General features: G+C 47.2%; 2 pseudogenes; both read right to left on the bottom strand.

Annotated features, from left to right (window-relative positions):
* The window catches only part of LOC115320165, an 88,149-nt pseudogene that overhangs the window by 23,130 nt on the left and 39,529 nt on the right, over positions 1–25,490 (bottom strand).
* Positions 8,414–25,479, bottom strand: LOC115320166 (annotated as a pseudogene).

Here is a 25,490-nt window from a genome sequence, read left to right as displayed (position 1 = left end):
GGACGAGCGGCGACCAGCAGCAGCAGCAGCAGCCTGGTTCAAGCCCGGGTTCCAGCCAAGCCCGCGGCCAGGGTGGTCGTCGCAAGAGAACGCGGCGGGGCCGAGTGGCACAAGGTCCGGGTACCTCCTCAGCCAGGGTCCACGTCGTGGCCGAGGACCCGCAGATTTTCGACGTGTGGCAGACGAGTAAGCCTCAATTGTCTGTGCCACCTTACTTGGTGTCTGTCAAAATCTGCGGCCACCCCATCACCATGGAGCTGGACACGGGGGCCAGCGTGTCGGTCATGCCCGGGAAGCTGTTCAAGCGGACCTTCCCCGGCGTGTCCATCGAGGCGTCTGACGTCATGCTGCGCAGCTACTCCGGGCAGCTTTCCCAGGTCCAGGGTCGGGCCCAAGTCAGCGTTCGCCTTGGCGACAGGGAGGCAATCCTTCCCCTTTACTTAACCAAGGGGTCGTCGCCGACGCTGCTGGGCCGGAACTGGATTCACTTGCTGGGTGTTCGGCTGCCGGAGTACCAAGAAGCTGCGCTGCACGTGGTGAAGGACGTCCCGAGCCTCCTGACCGACTTCCAGTCCCTGTTCCAGCCGGGGGTGGGCACCTTTGCCAGCACGACGGTCGGCATCCACGTACCCGGGGGAGCCCGGCCTCGGTTTTTCAAGCCGCGTCCGCTGCCGTTCGCCCTGAAGGACGGGGTCACCCAGGAGCTGCAACGGCTGCAGCGAGAGGGAATCCTGGTGCCCGTCAAGTCTTCCGAGTGGGCCGCACCGATAGTTCCAGTCCTCAAGCGAGACGGCCGCGTCAGGATCTGCGGGGACTTCAAGGTCACCATCAACCCCGTCGCTACCGTCGAGAAGTACCCGCTGCCTCGGGTAGAAGATCTCTGGTCGGCTCTGTCCGGGGGACAGAAGTTCTCCAAGCTCGACCTTCGAGATGCCTACCAGCGGCTGGTGCTCCAGGATGCCGCCCGGAAGTATGTCACCATTTCGACTACCATGGGACTCTTCCAGTACACGCGCCTTCCGTTCGGCGTGGCCTCAGCCCCAGCCATCTTCCAGAGGGAGATGGACAACCTATTCAGGGGCATGAGGCACGTGGCGGTGTACTTGGACGACATCCTGGTTACCGGTACCGACGACGGGGACCACCTGCAGAACCTGCGCAAAGTCCTGACACGACTACAGGACGCCGGTCTCAAGCTGAGACTGGACAAGTGCGTGTTCCTGACCCACAGCGTGGAGTACCTGGGACACATCATCTCCCAGGCTGGCCTGGCCCCGGCTCCCCGCAAGATTGAGGCCGTGCTCAAGGCGCCGAAGCCCAAGAGCAAGGAGCTTCAGAGCTACCTCGGCCTCATCAACTTCTACAGGAGGTTCCTGCCCAACCTTTCGACGCATCTGGAGCCGCTGCATCGACTGCTTCGTGACGGTGAGCAGTGGGCCTGGAAGAAGGAGCAGGACTTGGCCTTCCAGCGCAGCAAGGAGCTGGTCGTTAAGGCTCCAGTGCTGGTGCACTTCGACCCGGCCAAGCCTGTAGTCCTCACCGTGGATGCGTCGCCGTACGGGGTAGGAGCCGTCCTGTCGCACCGGGGTCAGGATGGTCAGGAACACCCTGTGGCGTTTGCTTCTCGTCGGCTTCCTGCGGCGGAGCAACGCTACAGCCAGCTCGACAAGGAAGGCTTGGCCCTCATCTTCGGGTCCAGCGCTTCCACCAGTACCTGTGGGGCCGGCAATTCGAGGCGATCACGGACCACAAGCCGCTGCTGGGGCTGCTGGGACCTGACAAGGCAGTCCCAGTGCAAGCATCGCCTCGTGTGGTACGTTGGGCCTTGACGCTGGCGGCCTACAGGTACAAGCTGGTCTACCGCCCTGGGAAGGACCTGGGACCTGCAGACGCCCTGAGCCGCCTGCCCCTGCCGGAGGTGCCTGCTGCCGTTCCAGAGCCAGCTGACGTGTTCCTGCTGGAGCGGCCTACCCGGGGGTGCTCACCAGGACTGCGGTGGCGCAGGCGACCAGCCGGGACCCGGTCCTGTCTCAGGTGGTCAAGGCGGTTGCCCGAGGGGAGGAGCTGCGTCACCAGGCCTACAGCCACAAGACCGCCGAGCTGAGCTTGGAGCAGGGCTGCCTCCTGTGGGGTTCCAGGGTGGTGATTCCACAAAGTCTGCGGGCCAAGGTGCTGCAGCTGCTGCACGCGGGGCGTCCTGGCATTGAAAAGACCAAAATGGTGGCACGGTCGCACGTTTGGTGGCCTGGCCTGGACCAGGACATCGTGCACCAGGTGCAAGGCTGCCAGGTCTGCCAGGAGAACCAGCGAGCCTCGCGGCACGTGGAGATCACCCCCTGGCCGTTCCCACAGAGGCCGTGGTCCCGCTTGCACGTGGACTATGCGGGACCCTTCAAGGGCCACTACTTCCTGGTGGTAGTGGACGCCTTCTCCAAGTGGGTGGAGGCACTGCCAGTCACCAGTCCCTCGGCAAGCGCAACCATTGCGGCGCTGCGGCAGGTCTTCGCGGCGCAGGGATTGCCGGCCATTATTGTGTCCGACAATGGTCCCGCTTTCGCTAGCGCCGAGTACCTGGACTGGCTGCAGAGGAATGGGATCCGCCGGATGCTGGTTCCGCCGCACCATCCTGCTTCCAATGGTGCAGCGGAGCGAGTGGTCCAGACCATCAAGGACAAGCTCAAGAAGAGCCAGCCCGGGGATTTCCGAACGCAAGTGGCCCGGGTACTGTTTCAGTACCGGACCACACCGCATGAGGTCACTGGCCGTGCCCCCTGCGAGCTTCTGCTGGGCCGGACGGTCAAGACCCCCTTGGACGTCTTGCATCCAGACCTCCGGTTCACGGCGCTCCTGAAGCAGCTGAAGCAGAAGCTGGCTGCTGGCCGAGGGTGCCGTCCCGGGCCTTTGCCGGAGCCGGGAGCGTCGGTGTACGCCAGGAACTTCCGTCCTGGCCCACCCTGGTCTGCCGGGCGTGTGGTTTCACCAGCGAGTGCCTCATCGCTGCTCGTCCGCATGCCCGACGGGACCACCTGGCACCGGCACGCCGACCATGTCAGGCCTCGCCTCGGGACCTGGTTTCCACCCTCGGCCGCCGCTTCAGAGGACCAGCCTGCAGGGGACCCAACACCACCAGTCGTGGCCAGTGGAGCGCCACCCATCACGGAGGCGACAAGTGTCGCCAGTCCTGTGGCACCAGTTGGACCGGTGCCACACCCAAATCCAGTCCCTGCGGCTCCACTGGGTGGAGCGCGACCTGTACAGGCAGCGCCCGGCGTTGCCACACCTGGCCCGTCAACTCCAGTGCCCAGGCGGAGTACGCGGCAGCGAAGACCACCTGACCGCTACTCGCCTGGGTGATCTTCATCATCGACCGGCCAGGACTTGACACGACCCGACGCCTAGTTAGTGTCGGCCGTGTGCATTGTTATTTCATTTATTTTGTTTTTAGAGAAACAATCTGGGGGGGAGGAATGTGACAAGTATGTAGCGCCCCCCTCCAGTCCGCCCGTCTGCGGCCGCCTGGCTCGGCGGGCAACATTGGTCACCACACGAATAAACGCCGTTGAGCGCACGCGCTCCGGCCAGACATCGTCCACCCTCACAACCAGGCTGCGTGTCGTCTCTCCTTGGCGGGTGCTTGGGCCCCTTCGTCCACGTTCGAGAAAGATCGTGACAATTTTAAGTCAGGCGCGATCCATTCTTCCCGGAAAGTCTTGGTCGAAACGGTGTTCTGGAAATCATGGAGGGAGGATTAGCATTTTTCCGCACAGAGAGGGAGGCCAATGGACACAAAGGCCACTTTCCAGCACGCTAGGAAACAGTGAAAAAAAAAACCCAGAAAAAACAAGGTGGTGGTGGGAGAGGATCTGTGAAAGGGTAACAGCCAAGGCAGTTCACTGTTATGATCGAGTGTTGACGATATAAGTGGCCACACAATAAAGTAATCAGAAAAGTAATGGTTACCGTATTTATTCGAATCTAGGCCGATCGTTTTTCTTAAATACCGATACATCAAACTCTAGGGTCGGCTTAGATTCGAGGATTTTAAAACATGCGCCACTTTCCAAGCAAAACTGAAGAAAGTGGCGCGCAGCTAGCGCGACCTAGAAAAGAAAGTATTGTAGCCATTACTAGCCGAGCCAGTAGCCACTTAAGTACACGGGCCGTGCCGCCATTTTGACCTGCTTTGATAATTGCCTGCGTGCGGCGGTGCATTTTCTTTTTATCAACAGCGCAATGGCACCAAAGAGGCGGTGCCATTATAGTTCCGCTTTTAAAAGAAAAGTTGTTTTAGCCGCGGAGTTGTCGTCGAACGTTCAAGCGGGGGGTAGACTTCAGCGTGGATGAAAAAAATGTCAGTCTTTGGAGGAGGCAACAAGAAAGGATATTTGCGTGCGCCACAACGAGGATGGCGGGCTGGGTAGCTGCGGCGTAGGACGACATCACTGGAACTTTGACCGTGCGCTCCTTCAAAAAGTGCAGCATATCAAATGCGTTTGATGGTACTGAGGATAGCACACTGTTTGATGATGACAATGATAAACAAGTCAGCGACGAGGCTAGCAGCGATGATGACTCAGAATGAGCACGGCATCTTCGCGCTCAATAAATATTTTCTTTTTGTGAACGCTGTCCTCGCTTCTTTGTTTGGCTTACATTTGAGGTAAGTTTTTTTTTCCTTTCTGGCTTTGGACTTTCTGGGGTCAGCTTAGAATCGGGGCCGGCCTACTTTTTAAAGTACTGTCCATTTACTTTTGCTGTTGACTTATCAAGTAACCTAACTGAATACTTTTTAGCCCAGAGTAATTGTAATTCATTACCTTTTTTAGTATGTGTATAAAACTGCCTATGAGATAAGTAAGTTTGCACATTCCCTGCTACTTTAGTGAGCATTGTACAGTACCAGCCAAAGCCAACACGACCGCAGCACCGCATGGCCTCATACTATATGTGTGCAGCATGTTGACTGAGAAAGAGGTCTACTCACATTACAGCATTCTCTATGCCCCTGCAAAAAAAATTTGCATCAGAAAATAGGTTATAGGGTTGGCTCGAAGCATATGCTGTAATGCAGACCTAAACAACGAAAGTGCACCACAGAAGAATTAATTTATTTATTATACCTTGAGAGCCCTTAGGGGCATTACACAAGGGATGGACAACTGAAAAAATGAACGAGTTAGAAGGAAAATGCATGTTCACAAAACAAATACAAATCAGCAATGGTACAAGAAGCACCAAAAAAAGTGTGGGAGCTCTTGGCTTTGAACCTTCATGCCTATATGACTGGCATTTAAACCATACAGGAGGGGTGGCCAGACGACACTGTCCAAGAGCTGCAGGGAAATTCCTCATTTTTAGAGAGTTGCATGGCAGGAGGGTGCTATTCAGGGAATGTTGACCTATCCACAATGCTTTCAGGGTTATCTTTTGTTCTGAGTTTTTTCACATTGATTTGGTTCTATACTGACTGGCATTTATGTTCAATTTTTCAACGAAATGCTTTCATCATGAGAAGAAAGTAAATGAGACGTATATTTTGGAAGGTTTTGAATCACATGCGTGTGCGAACACAATAGTAAGTGAAAAATCAGTTACCGATTTTTCTAATATTTTTCGCACAAGAATGTTGCCATCTCAGCCAAAGGGAGGCCACAAAGAAATGAGCAACTGGAATGTATCTAAATTATGTTTTCGCCTTATCGGCGACCTTCTCTGTTTTTTTTAAATGCTTAGGAATCACTAAAGCCACAACTTTGAACCAAGTCATTTGATACTTCCAAACTATATTAATTTAAAAGTTTTCAGGTCACGAGAGCCGCACTCGGGCCCATAAAGAGCCATATGCAGGGTGTCTAGCAAAATATTATTTTCAAAGTCTCTAACTTCTCCAGGTTTTTTTTTTTTTTGTTTTGACAATTTCAGGTGAAATTCCCTGACAACCGTAGAAGCGGCAAAATATATTAGACCATTACAACACAAGGCATTGAGCGCCGTGAGGATCATTCTGCACGGGCTTAATCCAACTTGCATATTCCAAAATATTCGGGTTCGTCCAGTCCGGATTAAACGAGCCCTTTCTTGCCGCCGACATCTTCAGTGAAGAGGCCCCTTCCGGAAACACGACACTCGACCACACACGTCAATAACTGAATGGCAGCATTGCCGCCAGATGCACACTTTCGGATACTTTTGGCTTAAAGCTTGGATAAGATTGAGTTCTGCGGCTTTTCTATTTGTTACTAAATCTACTGGTTAATTCAAGGAGTGGCCAGGCTTTTTAAATCGACCGCAAAATTCGGTTTCTGAACCTATCGTGCTACAACTTTGTGCATAGTTGCCCACAGATGGTGCATTTCTTTGTAAAATTTGCAAAGAGCGAATTTATCTGAGAAAAAAGTAAAGAAAGAAAAAGGCTTAGCTCCTATGGAAACGCAGCGAAGCCACCGGTCTTCAAACAATATGGCGTCGCTTCACACGGGAGACAAGAGATGGCGCAAGCGGTCGCGACGCCAACTGCCGCCATTGAACGAGCATACAACACCGAGATCCGTCGTCTTTAGCAGACGATCGTTTCGACTCAAAAGCAGCGTGCATTCTGCAGGCGGAGACAGTGGCAGAAACAAAAAACAGGCGAGGTAACAACAAGGAGCTGCAAAGCAGACGACATCAGTACCCCCCCAAAAAGTCAAAATATCCCGACAAACCATTTTTTTAATCGATTATCTGTCCATTCAATATGTTTTATTAGTAAAGATGATAAAATAATGCATTGGCAACTGATATCAAAAAAGCTCGCACCGCTTTTGAGTCAAAACAATCCTCTGCTAAAGACACCAGCTCTCGGCGCTGTATGCTCGTTCGTTGGCGGCAGTTGGCATCGCGACCGTCTCCCGTGCGAAGCGGCGCCGTATTGTTTGAAGACCGGTGGCTTCGGTGCGTTTCCCTAGGAGCAAAGCCTTTTCTTTCTTTACTTTTTCCTCTGGTAAGTTTGCTCTTTGCAAATTTTACAAAAAAAAAAAAAGCACCATCTGTGGGCAACGCTGCACAAAGTCGTAGAGCAATAGGTTAAGAAACCGAATTTCGCGGTCGATTTAAAGAGCCTGCCGTCTCCTTGAATCACCCAGTAGTAGCTCCAACTAAATATAGCCTAGTGTTGCGCCCTCAATCCAATCTAATCCAAGGCTTGGACTGGATTCGTCGGCTGTTCCCTTTGCATCAGGTAGCACACTCTACATCGGATGAGCAGAGCCTGCGCTCTGCTCAAAGCAGAATTTATTGCCTATTTTTCTGTCCCAAAGTCCTTAAGTCCTTGCTCAGGGCGCTCGATGGCGTTTCCGGCTCATTTTTCCTGACTGGGCTCACTTTTTGACTACACCCCTGATAATTCCCCCATTTTTCCCAGTAAATAAAATTTCCCTGACGATTCCCAATTTTCTCGGTCATTAGACACCCTGCATAAGCGGCTAACAAGCGCCAGCCTGGCCACCCCTGCCATTCAGCGAACAGCTGCACATGGGAAAGCAAACTCTGTCAGAAAGCAGCGGGAGCACTCGTGCACATAAAGTAGAAAAACAGGCAAGAAGCAGAGGGGGAGAGCAGCAAGGCAGAGAAAATAGCACGCTTCGGGGGAAGCACTACAATGCAAGTCAGCAAGGTCAAAGCTGTGATGCGTGACTATAATCAAGGAGATGTTCAATTGCTGTAGCTTTGGCAGCGCTTCCTTTCGGAGATATTGCTTCCAATGAGCAGATGAGAGGTGCACCAAAAAGAGTTGAATGGAGATTCATACTACCGTGTAAAACGATACAGCGACATCTCTATTTATTGTTGTTGCATTAAGAAATTTAACGGTGTTGGCTTAATTTAATGTGACTGATATTTCTCAGACCACAGCCTGTAGCACACACAGTATGGAAAGGATAATGGTTTTCTTATAAACTAATAGAATTCAGGGTTTGCTGCCTTGCAGCAATTGGCTCCTTGAGGCTTACGCAGTTTGTCATGCATAACATGATTGCATTATTGATCATGCCACCACATTGTGCCATCCCACATTGAGGCATCTGTGACAATGGGTGCCTGCCATTCACAGCGCTGACCATGCCACGTGAAGGCACCCTGTCAGCTATGGCTCGCAGATTGTGAGGTTCCTCAAAGCGACATCGATAGTTAATTGTATTCTTGAATAGTGCTGGAGGCACGCACTGCTTGCGTTTCCAAAACCTTTACAATGTTTTTAGCAACTACACAAGCAAACAATGGCTTCTTTAGAGATGCCATTCATGATGACTTTGTCCTTCCTTACGGACAAATGAAGAGCCAGAGCACAACAAGCTATATTTCCTTAAATCTACAGACGGGCCCACACCAAAATGAAGACAATGTAAGCCTTGCTGTTCCCTTACCTGCTCTTTTACCTTCTTGAATCTGTGCATTTTTCACAGAGATACCTTCTAATCGCCTTAGCACGTTGCACTGCTTGATCCATTGGTATTTGATGTTTGACAAGACGCCCAATGAAGAAGTCTAAAGAAAAATTGCATGGAGTGTGCAAGGTAAAACTTTTTACTGGCTAATACTAAGCAAGATATAGAAGTGTGAGCAGCAGCAGAAGTACTTATTTACACAATGTTTCCAAAGGAGAGAGAGAGGACTTCTCTTGCGATGTCATGTAAAAAATCTCTGCTTGTGTTCATACTTTTGTATCTTGTTTTGACTTTATCTTGGTGAAAAGTATTCACCAGATCACTGGCTATCTCCAGAACAACTGCAACAATATCAAAAGTGACATGCGGCTATAAGATGCAGTAGTTTATGTACCATTCAGAAGCTTTTACTGCGTTCCTACGTCCGAGGCTTACGGACCCTAAGCAAGAAGATTGGCCACAGTCAAAAAATCAATAATCCTTATTTTATGCATCTTGTTAAGCTGTGTAGTTATGAAAAGAAATAGGCAGTTGAGAGTGAAGGAGAATGCAAGTTCATTGATGCACTTTTTGCATAAACCAGAATGTGTCAACAAAAACTCATACCAACAGAAAATACGCACAAGCATTGCTGTTGTCGCTGTTTTTACTACTATGACAGTTAACATGACTGTTCCAGTGTCCTGCAGCTCAGACCATGGGGGGGAGAGAGAGATTGTGCTGCGGAATTCAAAGATCTTCCCGAGTTGAATTTTTTCTGCCGTACCGAAGTGCACTCATATCCCGGTATGTTGAGGGGATGGTTAACTAAAATAAGCATTCAATGTGGCTTTACACACCCCAGAACATCACCCATACAGCGATCTCCCCCAATGGGCAGTCATATTTTTGAAAAGGGTGCTACTGAGCAAAGAATCTGACGTAGCTATTCTGGTGGAGCAGTTGAGAATGAGATGAAGTGGCCTCATGTCTTTGTTCCTATCTCCGGCTAACCTCTTCGAGCGTATGAAGCGAAGAGGAGGAAATAAGAATTGTAGTCTGGTTCAATTGCATCCCTTATTTCCAAGAATACATCCCTCCGTGCGAGATATCGCTGTAAAAGTGATATTGAGAAGTTTGTTGCGTCCTACCTTATTTTGTGAAATACAAACTTCGGTTCAGCATCCCTTTAAGTCCGTGCTCCTTTACTCCTGCTGCAATCCTCAGATTCGTACTCCAAGACCAATGACTAAACAGCACACAAGACCAAGAAGGATCGTAACTATCGAAAAGCTGCACAGCCACTTCCAGATGTGGAGTTACCATATGAGCATTAGCACGGACACGAGCTAGCTGCAAAGGTACTAATTCTTCAAAAAAAGAGTTAATAAATGCAGCCTATAAAAGTATGTGATCGGAGAGGGTAAAGGAAATCAGTCGGAACGGTTCGTGCCACCTATATTTTGTATTTCGACTAAAAAAGAGCTTTTAGCTGCTCTGGCCGGTAGTAGGGACAGGACCAAGGACCTCACATATCGCGCGCTTTCAGCTAGGGATGCCGCGAACTTTTTTCGAATCGAAGTTTCGACTATCGATTCAAGCGGTTCGAAAGGTTTGAACATTTTCGAACTTTCTATATTGTAAAATTCGACGGAAGTCGAATTTTACAATATAGAAACAAGTTCAATATAGAAACAAGTTCAATATAGAAACAAGTTTAACAAGTTCGAGAAAGTTCGAACTTGTTAAACTAAGAAGTTCGACGCTTTTCGAACCGTCGAACTTATAACGCTAAAAAATTCGATCCTTTCCGAACTTTCGAACTTAATACGCTTCAAAATTCGATGGTTGTCGAACTTTCGAACTCGATATACCAAAAAACCGAACATTCTCGAACTTTCGACCTTTTTGCACTAAAAAATTCGAAGCCTTTCGAACTTTCGAATTTTCTACGCTGAGGAATTCGATAATTTTCGAACTTATTTATCAAGATAATTTGAAAAGTTTCGAATTTTCGAATCCTGACATGTCAAAAGTTCGACGAACTTCGAACTTTTAGGGTAAAAGTTCGACGTTCCTCGAACTTCGAAAGACCGGCGGACGGTTTCTTTTGATTTCAAGTAGTGAGGTACATTCGTAATTCTTTTTTTTTTTCTCGAATTTTCACATGCGGTGCTGCGTTCCTTACGAAAGGCAATGCCGTTTATTTCAATGTTCTGGCGGGCTTAGTTTTAAAGAAATAAATTCCCAAAGGAAGGACGACAGTTTTTCGACGATTGTCGTTTGTGCCATATTTGAAGCGCGCTATAGCCGAAGCTTTTTAGGGTAGGGATGTTAAACTTTTTTAAGAATGATCTATGTATACCCTAGGTAAGAGTCGTTTTAAGATGTGATTATTGTTATTTATGATAAGTTTCGAAGAAATGTCCAAACATGTATTTATGGGTAGTTATACCCTAAACTTGGTATTTTTTTCGTCTAAGTTGTTTGAGGTATCGCATTTAAATTAACACTACAGACAGTACATTACATTGCCATCTGCAAAATACAAAATAATGTATTTATTGTTTTTTCACGTTCAGGATTAAATTAACTCATTGGAGAAGATATCTAATATTGTTCAAGTTCAGCACGTTATTAAAAAATAAACATTTGTTTTTTCCCTTCACGTTCTTGGGACGTGTTTCTTTTAGCCTGCACACATTTTATTAGGAGAAACTTGTTTTGAAGTTCTGAGCTTCTGAATATGCAAGAATACAACACTTCCGGCGAATTCTTGATAGTTTTTTTTTCTTCAGCTTTTTATCCCCGCATTTATTGTTATGTTTATTTTTTTAATTTCTTTTTATCAATGGCACAGTTATTCAGGTCGAAACGACATAGCTGTGAATTTCCGAACCACTAAGCATGGGACATGCCTTCTGACAACGAGTTTTCAAGAATCACCATCTATTGTCGATCTTTTATGTAGTGAAGAGCGACAGTAGCTATACATATGCGTAAATAATTTCAGATTAAAATAACCTCGACCACGCCCTCTCTCCCCGTATTGTTTTCTTTAACAGTCCGAAATATCTGGAAGGGGGAAAAAGAAGCTGTAGCCCCCCCCCCCCCCCCCTTCCCGTCTTCTTCCGACGCCTATTGTATGGTAGAACGCTCCTCGACCTCGAGTTGTGTCGGCTTCTGTGCTTTTTTGCGAGGCGTTTCCTCTGTCCCAGAAAATAAACCTCCAGGACAACTACAAACTTAATTTACTATATGTCAGCGTCACTCGGGCGGTGTTCGATCGGATTACTACCAGCGTGCAACGGGTGGGGAGGTAGTTTGCCAGGTCGTTTTAAGGTTTTTCTGAGCTTCAACCTTCTGCCCGCCCCTGGACGCTTCGAACTGGAGGAGTATCGTAAAACAGTGCGTTTGTGTGATCACTACTGTGTGATGCACGCTAAAAACCCTCCCCCCTCCCCTCGCCCCCCACCCCACCCCCGGGGGTGGCTGTCACAATTACTGATCTATGGTCACACGTCATTCTGCATCTCCACTAGCAAATATTCCACCACATCCGGGACACTCGTCATCTCATTTAATTGCCTGACCCAACTTCGCGGAGTCTAAATATCACACCCTATTTTTTCTAAACCTGAATTCGTGAAAAACTGAGTCCTGAAAACATTGCTTGAAACTGAAACTGTGGAGGATTCAAAACCTTCGATTTTTTTTAAATTTAGCGTTAAAAGAGAATCGAAACCTTCGAACTTTTCGAACTTTATATAGAAAGAAGTTCGAAATATTCGATTTTTTCGAACTTTATGTTTATACAAATCCGAAGCATTCGAATTTTTTGAAGTTTATATTCAAAGAATTTCGATTTCTTCGCATTTTTCGAAATTCAGATCCCTGGAAATTCGATATTTTCGAAAATCTCGAATTTTCAAGTTCGGAAAGTTCGTAAACTTCGATTTTATCGAACCTCAAGTAAAAAAATATTCGAAATATTCGAACCCGAAATTTTAGAAACCGTGAAAGCTTCGAAGTTTTCGAATTCGAAACTTCACTGTGATCGAAAGTTGCAAATTTTTCGAATTCGAACCTCGGTCGGTACGAAAATATCGAAATTTTTCGAATTCGAACCTCAGTTCGCTTCGCAAGTATCAAAACCTTTCGAAATCGAACCTAGGGTGGTTCGCGACATTCCTACTTTCAGCACCGCGGGTCGTCCCCGTAGGTGAAGGAGGTTTCCGCGTCGTCCGGTTAAAATATGACTCACTGATATTTAGTTACTCTCCCTGTGCCCGCTGGCTTGCCCGAACCCCAAGAGACGTGGAAACCACAAAAAAAGCAGAGACTTAAATATGATTGCAGGGCCCCTTTAAAGGTACACTAATAACACTTCTGACATTGTCTGTCCTTTGTGCACTCATTCTACGGGCTCTAAGCATTCTAGAAATCCAAAAAGTATGCTCGTGTGACATCTATCTGTGTTACTAAAAATGTGATTGAAGTTCATGCCACACCCCTTTTAGAGCGGAACTGGCGCACAGAATTCAGCGAAGGTGCCGGTGGCGTGAGAGTGGGCGTGTGTCAGTTAATCACAAACAGTCTTTCTGAAAGAGGCACCTTGCGATTGGCAGACGTGCACCCGTCATCACGCTGCAGGCACCTGTGCTGAATTTTCAGAAATAGGCATTGGCACCTGTGCCACTCAGAAATGGGCAAGGCACAAGCTTCTATCACATTTTTAGTATGGAAGTAGACATCGCATGAGCATAATTTTTGGACTTCTAGGATATGCTTGGAGTCTGTGAAATAAGTTATCATGAAGAACACACAATCTTTAGTGCACATTTAAGGGGTAGGTGCAAGGAGAGCGTACTCCAGCGTCAGTCTTTGTCAGCGCTCATAACAGTTTAGTGAACGAAGCTCCAAACTCTCGTACTCTGGAGCACGAACATAACGCTTCCACTACCGCATGTTGCATATTAAAGATACCAAATTAGTAGTCCCTTCCAATGTCTAAACTACTCAACTGCTGCATGAACCAACATCATTTTACCTGACAAACAGACAGACCTCACACAGTGTAACCACTGAATCTAACACCCAAAGCACCACTGGACTGGCCTTTTCCCTGTCCCCAAAACTTTGCTTCGCAATTTTTTTTCTGCTGTTGATAGCAGAGGGTTGCTGGCAAAATGAATCTTAAAGGCCCTGTCACAGTGAGACAACAGTTGAACAACTCTATCCAGCAACACGAGGAAATCGTGTTGCCGGCGACCCTGTCACATTGTGGCAACAACAACAGTCCGGCAACATGTTGCTGCCACCCGGCAACCGTGTTGCCTGATTTGTTGTCCGACCACCCTGTCACACCACGCTGACGGCAGGGACAACACGGGGAACACTCCGCCATCTTGACGGTTTACCTTCGCTAGTGTCGTGATGTAGGCAAGTTGATTCATGGTAAACGGAAATAAACAGCGCGCAAAAAATACACAGGGACGAAAGGAAGGTGCGAACGACACAAGTGCTGACTCACAACTAAACATTTATTGAAGAAACACCAACAAAGTAAACTGCACTATCGCTTCAGCACGTGTCAGGATAGGCAATTTCTGTTTTGTGAAGAAAAACCAATGTCTGGCTGACGCATGCATATTTCCTCTCTTTTGTTATTGCATACGCTTCCAATAACTCTCTGGTAGTTTTATCTGAGCCCCTCCCGAGGATGGTGATGTTATTCAATTGGGGCTGGCATTTACAGGCAGCACAATGCAGAGGCAATTGACTCCCAGCAATCGACCGGAGTGTCCAGTCATGTTCACGTGCCCTGTCATTAATGCATCGGCCAGTTTTGCCGATGTAAACTCTTCCGCAGCTTAGTGGTATCCTGTATACCACCCCAACCTCATAATCAACATACTTGTTCCTGTGCCTTACGGCACATTGGCTCTTGCCCCCAGCCTTATCCGCAATTCTAGGGCAGAGTTGCGCCAACTTTCGAGGTGCTGAAAAAACAACAGGGACGTCAAACCGCCCCAGCCACCTTTTTCAAATTATGCGAGAGTTTGTGCATGTAAGGGAGTACCTGGGTCTGTTTGTGGGTCTCTTTTTTTTCTGACTTGACTCTACCTTAATCTTTTTTAGCAACGTCTGCGCCACTGCCAGAATAACTGACGCTGGGAAGCCGGCATCTGTCAGCCGCTGTACCTGCATCTTAAAACTTTCTGACATTGAATGGTAGCAGGACTTTTCCAAGGCGGTATGGAGGCAAGAGGACGCAATGCTCCTTTTTACTAGTTTGGAGTGGGCGGAATCATAAGGGAGAAGTCCCTTCTTAGAGCGTGGTTGGTAAAGCCAACACATGTGACTTTCTTTAAAATCTAGTCTAAGGTCTAAAAATTGGAGGTGTGTCCCATCCTGTAGTTCATGGGTAAACCTTAGCCCCCCAGAATGCTGAGTGAACACATCCAACACTGCTTTGTTGTTGTTCACTCAGCATTCTGGGGGGCTAAGGTTTACTCATGAACTACAGGATGGGACACACCTCCAATTTTTAGACCTTAGACTAGATTTTAAAGAAAGTCACATGTGTTGGCTTTACCAACCACGCTCTAAGAAGGGACTTCTCTTTTATGATTCCGCCCACTCCAAACTAGTAAAAAGGAGCATTGCGTCCTCTTGATTCCAGACCGCCTTGAAAAAGTCCTGCTACCATTCAATGTCAGAAAGTTTTAAGATGCAGGTACAGCGGCTGACAGATGCCGGCTTCCCAGCGTCAGTTATTCTGGCAGTGGCGCAGACGTTGCTAAAAAAGATTAAGGTAGAGTCAAGTCAGAAAAAAAAGAGACCCACAAACAGACCCAGGTACTCCCTTACATGCACAAACTCTCGCATAATTTGAAAAAGGTGGCTGGGGCGGTTTGACGTCCCTGTTGTTTTTTCGGCACCTCGAAAGTTGGCGCAACTCTGCCCTAGAATTGCGGATAAGGCTGGGGGCAAGAGCCAATGTGCCGTAAGGCACAGGAACAAGTATGTTGATTATGAGGTTGAGGTGGTATACAGGATACCACTAAGCTGCGGAAGAGTTTACATCGGCAAAACTGGCCGATGCATTAATGACAGGGCACGTGAACATGACTGGACACTCCGGTCGATTGCTGGGGGTCAATTGCCTCTGCATTGTGCTGCCTGCAAATGCCAGCCCCAATTGAATAACATCACCATCCTCGGGAGGGGCACAGATAAAACTACCAGAGAGTTATTGGAAGCGTATGCAATAACAAAAGAGAGGCAAGATGCATGCGTCAGGCAAACATTGGTTTTTCTTCACAAAAAAGAAATTGCCTATCCTGATACGTGCTGAAGCGATAGTGCAGTTTACTTTGTTGGTGTTTCCTCAATAAATGTTTAGTTGTGAGTCAGCACTTGTGTCGTTCGCACCTTCCTTTCGTCCCTGTGCATTTTTTGCGCGCTGTTTATTTTCGTTTACCTTCGTTCATGTGCGGCGCGGAGTCGCTGGAAATATGACTCTACAAAGTGCTAGCCAGAAATTACCATGGGACGACATCAACCAGTGACTATGATTAGAAAACGACAAGGGGAGTATTTTCCACCCTTTATGTTATCAAAATGTTCTTCATTCACTGACAAAGCACATAGCCCTAACCGAGGAAAGTGACATCACTGATAAATGTTCGGGATTTCTGTACGGTTCTTTCTTTCATGGAGTTCCTATTTCAACTGTAAAATTGAGTTAGCACCGGCCGTACTTCAAAGCGTCTTCTGTAGCGTGGTTTTCAGCTGAACTGAGTGCTTAAAAACTGCAACACCGACAAGATCGGCCTTCATAACAATCGGTCGAATAAATATTTTGCAACGCTGTCTATTTGCCTACAGCCTCCTATGTGACCGCTTCATAACCCAAAACGTCCTGGGTATTTTCGAAACAAATCAGGTGTCTGGTAGCGGCTGTTTCCAAGTTTTAAGCATCAACAATCACGATCAGAGCGGTCGTTTTAATGCTTCAATTTTTTATATCTGCTTTCCTGGATTATTTTATTATACTTTATCAATGGGTGAGTAGGCATCCCATTTTAATTCACTAGCAGTAATGTAAGATGGACTCTCGGCAGTTCTAATTTTAACACCAGTCTGAATATTCACGACCGTAGCTGTGACCATTTCGACAACCATTTTTCATAATTATGCAGTAAAATCATTTCTCAAATTATTTTAGCTGCACTCCAGCCTTAATTATTGTTGAATAATGTTTTCCAAGCCTTTATTTGAATAAGACATTATAGACAGGGAACTAGCTCTGTCATCAAAGCTATCTGTGTAGTTGTGTTGCTGGCCCAAACTTCACTCAGCCAATGATCAGGGCAACACACATTGTCCAACAGAAGTTGCTGCTGCTTTTGTTGCTGAAAGCTGTCATACCGAGGCAACATTTTAGTTGTTGTCCTTGTTGTGCTGCTGTTGCCGCGATGCGATAGGTTTGTTGGACAACGTGGGGAGCGAGCAACAAGTTACCCGACTGCTGGACAGCGTGTTGTGTTGCTATTGCCGTCGTGTTGCCTCAGTGTGACAGGGCCTTTAGAGCACTGATAAATCATAAAAACAAATGTTACTTACCGCGCAACACATTCACCTTTTCTGGTGTCAGGCAGGGGAAGGACTCTGTTTGCCCTTGAGACTTTGCTTTGTTTGATATTTTCCCTGTAGGGCTTTTCCCCTTCAGGACATCCGTCCCGCAGATCGATGTGGCAGCTTCCTTGGTGAAGAGGCTGTCGACCATCTGTCCGTTCAGATCTTCCCACTTTTTCTTTGTCAGAAGAATATTTTGGCCAATGTCAACATTTGAGAAAAAAAAGTATTGCTGTCATGAGAAACAGATGCGGTCTGATAAAATTTGTGGAGGTATGCAACATGGTACCTATCTGTGGAACATTACCTTACCCACATAGTTACATAGCCACTGGTAAAAAAAGGATTACTATCTTTAGTTTACATACATTAACCACATTTTTGATCAAAATATTTATTCCAGATGCAGTGTTCCACTTTCTGCAGATAAGGGCTTTGTAGTCTTTTTGGCTATGAAACAAACAATTTGCAGTGTTCCCTATCAACACACTTAAGCGAAACCCACAGAGCCGCTGCAACGACGCTGTGGCAGCACGTCGCAGGCTGCTGTTGTCGCCAAAAAATGTGTGTTTTTATAGAACGGTGTGATTTATATACAAACTTTTCTCTGAAAATGTCTCAAAATAGGGGGTGTGGCTTAATAGCACAGAAAACATGTTAATATGGTTCGTACTTGGATCTTACAAATTTCAGATTATAAAAACTTTTTTTCTGAGATCCTGCAAGATTTGTTATTATGAAAGTTCTACTGTACTTGCACTCTATCATTAGCAGAAAATGTGGTCTGTATCTCACCATCACTGCACCAGGCACAGCTTGTGCCCTGGGGACCACGGGTGGAGGAGTTGCTGGTCGTGTCCCACCAGCTTGAGAAACTTCATCCTGCGAGGCAATCACCCAAGAATATGAAACAGGAGGTCTATTTTGGCTTGGCAATTCATTTGATGCTTGCTAGCTACCTCGGTGGCTCCGAGGCCAAGTGCCAGCCTACAGAGGCCTGGTTGGCGGATTCAAATCCCAGACAAGGTACCACAGCCTGTGGATGCTTTCTGAGATCCCTAAGACTGTCGTACTATGTGGTCCTTTCGAACAGAGGCACACAACCACATCATCAGATACAGCACAAGACATTGCCTTTTCAACATTTGGAGGGCTGTCTCCTCATAGCTCCCGACTCCCACTTGAGTAGTGCGACACCACGGTACTCTCACGGTATACTGAAATATAAAAAACAAAGCGCATGGCTTTTGGTACATGCTGCACCGCCTGGAGGTCACTCGGGAGCTCGGCTCCCGTGGCACAACTAAGCACGCCACAGGTTTTGATGGCACGCTGCTCGTGGGCGCACCACCAAAGCACGCCACACCATTTCTTCTTCTTTTTTTGTGCCTCTTTATCACAGATAAAGGGCCGCCCTGAACCCATCCATATTTTTCTGCGATCGCCCTGCTCGGATATTATGGCAATCCTAGTTTTCTCCATAAATTAGACACTTGGCATTGCTAGTCGAGGAAGAGCAAGTTATCAAAAATATTTTCAGCATTGGTTCAAATCTAATAACCGTGTAATAAAATAGGCATATTGCTTGTTGCGTAAAGTGGGACATCCAAGTTGGCCACTGGCAACATGTGATATTTTTATATATGATTTTTTTTTTTGCTTCGCACTGCTTTGTTAATGAACTCATTTTATTTTTTATTCACTCTGTACAGCTTGTTTGCTTGACCCATGCACGCAAGCTCTTTCACCAGGACCTTCACAAGGGTCATCTGGACACCGGCGCACTCGTCGCTCCCCGGCAACGAGAAGGCACACGGCGCGGCCCGAGAACTCGCTCACCGGGCCGGGGAACCGCTGGACCCTTCTCTGGCTTTTTTTTCGGAGGGTGACAGGCTGGTCACATTCAGGGACATTCTCGATCACTACACTGGCGAGAGGTTACGCTATCCACCCGCGCACCCCTCGCTGGACAAGAGGACGTCGGTGGCATAGCGCCGCCTCCAGACGGGCTCCTTCCCGAGCCCCTACCTACTCAATAAATGGTACCCCGACAAGTACAAGCCAAACTGCAAGCTCTGCGGCGGCCACGCCAACCTCCGACACATGGTGTGGGAGTGCAGCAAGATCGACCGTAAGTCCCACCCCCTACTGGAGAGGGTCAAAAACCAGGAGAGCTGGGAAACCCTACTCCTCTGCTCCGATCCCTTGGTGCAGAACCAACTAGTCCAGCTGGCCGAAGACGCCGCCAAAACCCAGAGGGTTCAGGCCGCCGTCTGAGGGATGGCTGGCGGAGCGAACCTATAGGGGTCTCCCGTTCAGTCATTAACACATGCTTGGGCAAATAAATATTGTTTACTACTACTACTACAAGGGTCTGAGATGACCCCTTTGAATTGGGTTCTCCAGGTTTTCCACAGATGGAACAAGCTGCTTCACATTTAATTCCTCACTCCCAATATGAGCACAGCGATAACTTAATAAGCTCATTGTGGGTGTAATGTGGGCGTGCTCCGCGTAATGTGGGCGTGCTCCGCGTAATGCAGCTGTGTTCTTGGAACAAAAAATGACATAGGAAAACTGCTGGAAACTGATGCACCTATGTACTATATTTTTTCTCTAATAATAAACTTCGCTATGTCATTCATATTTCACTGCATCGCTATAATACATACACTATTAGTATATCAATCCTCCTTTCTGCTCAATCAATCTTCCAGTTACTTGCACCGCAACATTAGCAGAAAATATAGTCTGCGTCTTACCATCACTGCGTCAGGCTCGGCCTGCCCATTTGGAAGCGCAGGTGGAGTCACAACTGCTGGGCCTCCAGAAGCGTCACTCTGTGATGCCATCACCTGAGGATTTGGAACATGAAGTTTTTTTAGGCATGAGAATTCATTGCATGCTTGTATCTCGGTCAGGGGTAGCCACCTCAATGGATCTGAGGCGATGTGCCTCAGATGCGCCCGTTCTCCGAGTTCAAATCCCAGCCAAGGTACCACGATATGATCAAGGAAGGCGCGGTGCCTTGTAGCCCAAATTTGGGCTGCATGTCATCAATCCTCGTACCTTTGGTGGGGTATGCCAAATACCCTTCATTGATTTGTCATTTAAAAGCTCCTTAAATTTACCCTTTTTGGGGGGGTCACAGCTGACATCCTGATTGTGGTTGTGGCTGATGTCCCGGTAAATGCAGTGTCAGCAGTGGCCGGCATCAAGGTTGCACTCACGGCTGGCGGCCTTGCTGGGACTGATGGCTCAGCAACCAGAGAGTTCAGAGCCGACCAGGCTGGGTCCAACCCGGCTTCACTAACTTCAGCCCCCTCCTCAAATTCTAAATAATAAAGGGGACCAGTGTCTTCTGTTGTGTCTTTCTGGCACCGGTGACAACCTACAAGACCATGTTATTATCACAGCATAAGAGAATGGAAGTAGGAAGAATAGATAGTGAAAGAAACTTCGAACAACACTCAAATGCCACAAAATATAAAACTCAGTGACAGAAAGTTTATGTTGGCTGCCAGCACTGCTGTGCAAATGCAAATGAAGAGAAGGCATGTCAGGGTAGAAACATTTGTGATTAAAACATTTTAAAAATGTTTAGTGCATGTACCACACAGCAACCCCTCCACTGGGGAGTGAGTCTTTAGCAGCACCTCTAAAAATGTGCCACACACTTCACTTTCCTCGGATGGATAAAGCATGCCTGCAAATGCATGTCAACTTTTTTAGCCGAGGATGTGGGTGCTGTCAATTGTTGAATACAACACAAAACATGCTTAGTTTGATTAGCATCTGGCAGATTGCAAATAGTTTCATTGTTTTGGCTGAAGATATCTCCATTCTGGTTCTTAAACATTGCGTAGAAATGACACTAAACTGCCAGGCACGCAGTAGTTGCGGCATTGCTTGAGAGAGGAAACGACTATAACTCAGACAACAAGCACACGCTTGCCGAGAGTAAAGCAATGTTCAAACCAAAAAGTATTTTCCTTTTCTGTTTTACTGTTATCTAAACTAGTTATCGGAGCTCAGCCAATCGCAAGGTTGCTCTTTGATATCAGACAATCTGGCATTGTCTGCTATCAGAGGGGTGGCTTGCAATTGGATGACGAGCATTTTTCGTCACTTCAATTTTGCCATGGCCGGATTATGCACTGGTTTTCTTCAGCGGAAAGTTTCGCTAAGGAAGGGGCGTGTTGCTATCTTAAACCACTTTTTTGACAAGGAAATAAGCATTGCCTGAGCAAGATTTTTTTATTTTTTAAGATGTTTATGTTTCGTCTCACCTTAGCATAGACTGTTGTTGGCCACACATGCTAAAAGCACGAGCTAATTGCTTTGAATGATGCCTCGGAGATTGCACGAGTGCTCGTGCAGCCCAGCCGCCAGTTTGGGCTACTATCTCGTGTAGCACAACCTTGGCAGCTAGTCTAATCTAAGGTGAGACGAAGTATAGAGCCTATAGGAGTTATCATTTGAACAGATCTCAGAAATCACTTTAGGGCACCTTTGAGAGGTTAAGGGCCAACGCGCACGGTGTAGCTTCTGCCGGAAAGAAGACCCCCTCCCTATGTTTTTCTCATGCCCTTCCAAAGCAGCTGGTCTGGAAGCTAACCTCCCCTTATTTTTTGGGTGGAAAGCAGAAATCGAGGGCCAGTTTTTTCTTCGTCTTTTTAGGTCGGCCTTTAACTCCAAAGGCCGACCAAAAAGGCAGAGAGAACGAAGCAAGCCTGGGAATTGCACCACAAGAGACCCATTTCAACAGGTACAACTTAGCAAACCATGTAATCACAAACTAAATATAAACGCGCATCAATGATTGTCTTTGAACACCTTTGATCCCAACCATCCTACGATCCTATGAATTATGTGATGTCATGCAGCAGCAACGGGCTTCAGCCATTGATATATGTGAAATTCAATGTGTAGTATTGGATCTACACTTAAAACTAATTTTACAAATATTGGGGCATCCTATGATGAACAAAAATTATAAGCATGTAGGGTGGCAAAGGTAGCGGGATCTGCGATAAATTGGGTGGGCGAAATCGGTACCTGCCCCTATGTACCTCAAATTTTCGTCAAAAGTATTTTAGTGGTGCACTTTATAGTGCCAAATTTCAAAGCACAGCTCCGATTCTTTGATAAGTCAGAACGACATTTCTGAATATTCCGATGACAGACGCCAAAGCAGACGGACAAGCTGCAGCAGCCATGTTTGCTCTTTCTAACAAGAGATGACATCACCGTTCAAAACGGCTCAAATAGGTGCGTTGCTGCACACAATAAAATTCGAGTAAATCCTTCTGCAATCTCCTTGTTCCAAAAATTAAGCACACACAGACAGAAATAAAGAGAAAAAGTAGCCGGCCAGCAAAATAAAGCAGACGACACGCAGACGAAATCTGTTGGGACAAGAGCCCTCCAGCGGAGGAACCACGTTGCACCATTTCTTGTTAGCAAAGAACATGATTCTCGCTGCTCCTTCTTTCTCTGCATCGGTATTTGCCATTGAAAATTTCAGATATCGTGTTCGTACTCCTTGCGGAGACGGAACCACGCATTGAAGTTTGTCACGAGAACATGCACCACTAAAATATACCTTTGACCTAAATTTCAGGTATGTATGAGCAAGTACAGATTTTTTCAGCTCTACTTACCATACAGCACGAAAGCCTGTGCTTGAGGTTCTCTATTAAAAATCGCTTTAATGTGCCGTGTAGTAAGTAATCAGTATAAAAGCTAAATAAAAAACTTGCCTGCTTTTTCTATATTTGCACAAAGTGCTTTCTGCAACTGCACATCCAGCAACTGGCACTGCTCTAAAGCTTCAGTCTTCTTGCGCAGCTTTCGTACTACTTCTGCGTACTGCTTCTGTGACACACTCCCTCCACTGTCACACTGGATTTGTTCCAGGAGCTCCATATCTCGTCGACGCTTAGAGTGTTGCTGTTGTTGCTATGCCTTCTTCTTCTTCTGCGCCGGAAAACCAATACCAGGAAATGTGAGAAAATTAGGGAGGTTTTTCTTAAATACATTAATCAGTGTATAAATAAACTCTGAGACCCAAACAAAGTCTGACAAATACCTGTTTGTGCGCCTGAGAGGGCTCGGCAGCCATCGTGCTGAGAATGGGCCTCTTCCTGGTTCTTCCAGCTATAAGATGGATCTCTTCTTCAGTTTCTGAAATTGATGGGTTTCATAAAATCATTCAATCAAAAGACAGCCTCAAGCATTTCTATCAGAATTGTACAGTGCACCTCAAACTTAACACCGCCACGGCATTTGCCGTTTCTGACAGTCCCTGCGGCGCCCGATTGAACTATCTGAAGAATGTTTCGGTTCCCGATTTCTATCCCACCCTGAGAAGCCATCCCGAACGTTTTGGTGACAAATTGAACAGTAAGTAGCCGACACGAGCTGTATGTTCGTGAACCCAGCGGCGGCGTTAAGTTTGGGGTGCATTGCACATTACTTTTCTCTGTCAAGATACCTCTGAGGACGCCGAGACAATTACTGAGAAAGGAGTGAAACAGCCCGGTTTTTACCATCTTGCCTGTTTGCCAAATTACTGATCACGTAACGTTAATATGGCTGTGCCCAAAGGTGGGCCAGATCAGATTGGCCAGATCACGGTCAGCAGTTGGGCACCCTGGGTGTGTTCCAATCTTACTTGAAGGGATCCGAGTTATTGCTGTGATCAAGTCACGTGACAAGACAGATACAGCAATGCTGGACGCAGGTAGGTTTTCGAATGCAACGGGTACGAGATCTTCACCTAGGAGTGAAATGGAGCAAATTTTGAAACACAGCCACACGGCCTGGATGGGGGCCGAGCCGAGCGACTGGGTATGAGCTGGCCGAGCGCAGCTGGCCAACACCACCTACATAGTAGTGTAGTGTAGTGGGTGGTGCTGGCTCGGCCCCCATCCAGGTCGTGTGGCCATGTTCTAAAATTTACTCTATTTGCGTTTGATTTACTTCTACCTCCAGCACCGGTGCAGAAAAGTGTAGGCCGGTCTACTTCCGGTATGTGTATTTAGATACGACCAGAAGTACACCGCCCTACACTTTTCTGCACCGGTGCAGGAGGTGCAAGTAAATCAAACGCAGCTTCTATCTCACTCCTGGGTGAAGGTCTCGTACCCGTTGCATTCGAAAACCTACCCGCGTCCAGCATTGCGGTATCTGTCTTATCACGGAACTTGATCCGCTGGAATAACTCGGATACATTTGAGTATGATTGGAACGCAGCCTCAGAGTGCCCATCTGCTGACCGTGATCTGGTCCACCTCTGGGCGTAAATATGTTAACGTCACGTGATCACTAATCTGGCAAACAGGCAGATGGCGACAACCAGGGGGTGCCATTTTTGACCGCTGGTTTACCACTCCAAGTTTACTCAAGCTCGCTGCCCACACTGCGGATCGAACCTGGGTCCGCTGCATATAAAGCAGACACCTTTCTACTATGCTACCGCTTCAGAAGCTGTTTTTGACCACTTGTTTTATACGAGACTCAACAAGTTTCACGTCGTGCGTATAGCTTTACTCTGTTGAGTATTTCGCAGTGAACGCACTGAATGCTTCCGATATTCTGTGACTTTCTTTCTTTTTTTTTCAAATAACATATTTGCAGCATTTTAGAAGTCATAAAAAATCAGTTTCGGTTTTTTGTTTTAATATGAAATGTGTGCCTTCAATGACCCCCGACTTGGATTCAATTTGGCGGTTGTGTCTAAACCTTAGAAAACGGCCCGTGCCCACGGAGAAGAGAGTGAGCGCGACTCAAACCGGCCAGTTCTCGTTTGGCGATTTTCGGGCGAAAGAAACCGAATTTCGAGCCGAAAATTCTAATCTGGGTAGTTGGGTTCTCATATGTCGTGTACAACTAAAAATCTCGGCGAGCATAAATACCCTCTCAGTGTCCCTCTAAAGCGCGAGCCCGCGCGCTTGTGCAGTTCATGCAGTGCTTCAGGCTGCGTGCCCGCGCCTGCTGCTTCAGCTTCGCTCGCACGTATGAAGCGAAGTATAGCAGCGTTCCCCAAGTCATCGTGACGGCCTTCGCAAAACCAAGACGGGTGATACCGATGGTCTCGAGATCGACATGTGACAAGCGGGCCGCAGCCCCGTTCATCCGAAACATCTAACCATTTCGGGCGCAATATGAAAAACTGGCGACTTCAGATGAAAAGAATGTCAACAAAAGGGTTTTCATACCTGCCATGTGGATGATCTGAGCACTGTAGTAGCCTCCTTTGGTGGACGCGTCTCCACTCCAAAATACTTCGTAGAGAAAATCCGGGTTGAAGTCGTCACGGTGCAGTGGGCACAGGTCTTTTATGTATCTTGTCGACACAACGGCAGTCGTATCGTCTATTTTGCATCCTACTAACGCGAACATCACACAAATCTAGACGGTACAGCGTTCACAAAGAAA

The sequence above is a fragment of the Ixodes scapularis genome, unplaced genomic scaffold (genome assembly GCF_016920785.2).
Source record: "Ixodes scapularis isolate PalLabHiFi unplaced genomic scaffold, ASM1692078v2 PGA_scaffold39__5_contigs__length_11793443, whole genome shotgun sequence".
Classification (NCBI taxonomy): domain Eukaryota; kingdom Metazoa; phylum Arthropoda; class Arachnida; order Ixodida; family Ixodidae; genus Ixodes; species Ixodes scapularis.
This window is presented reverse-complemented; position numbering and strand designations above follow the sequence as displayed.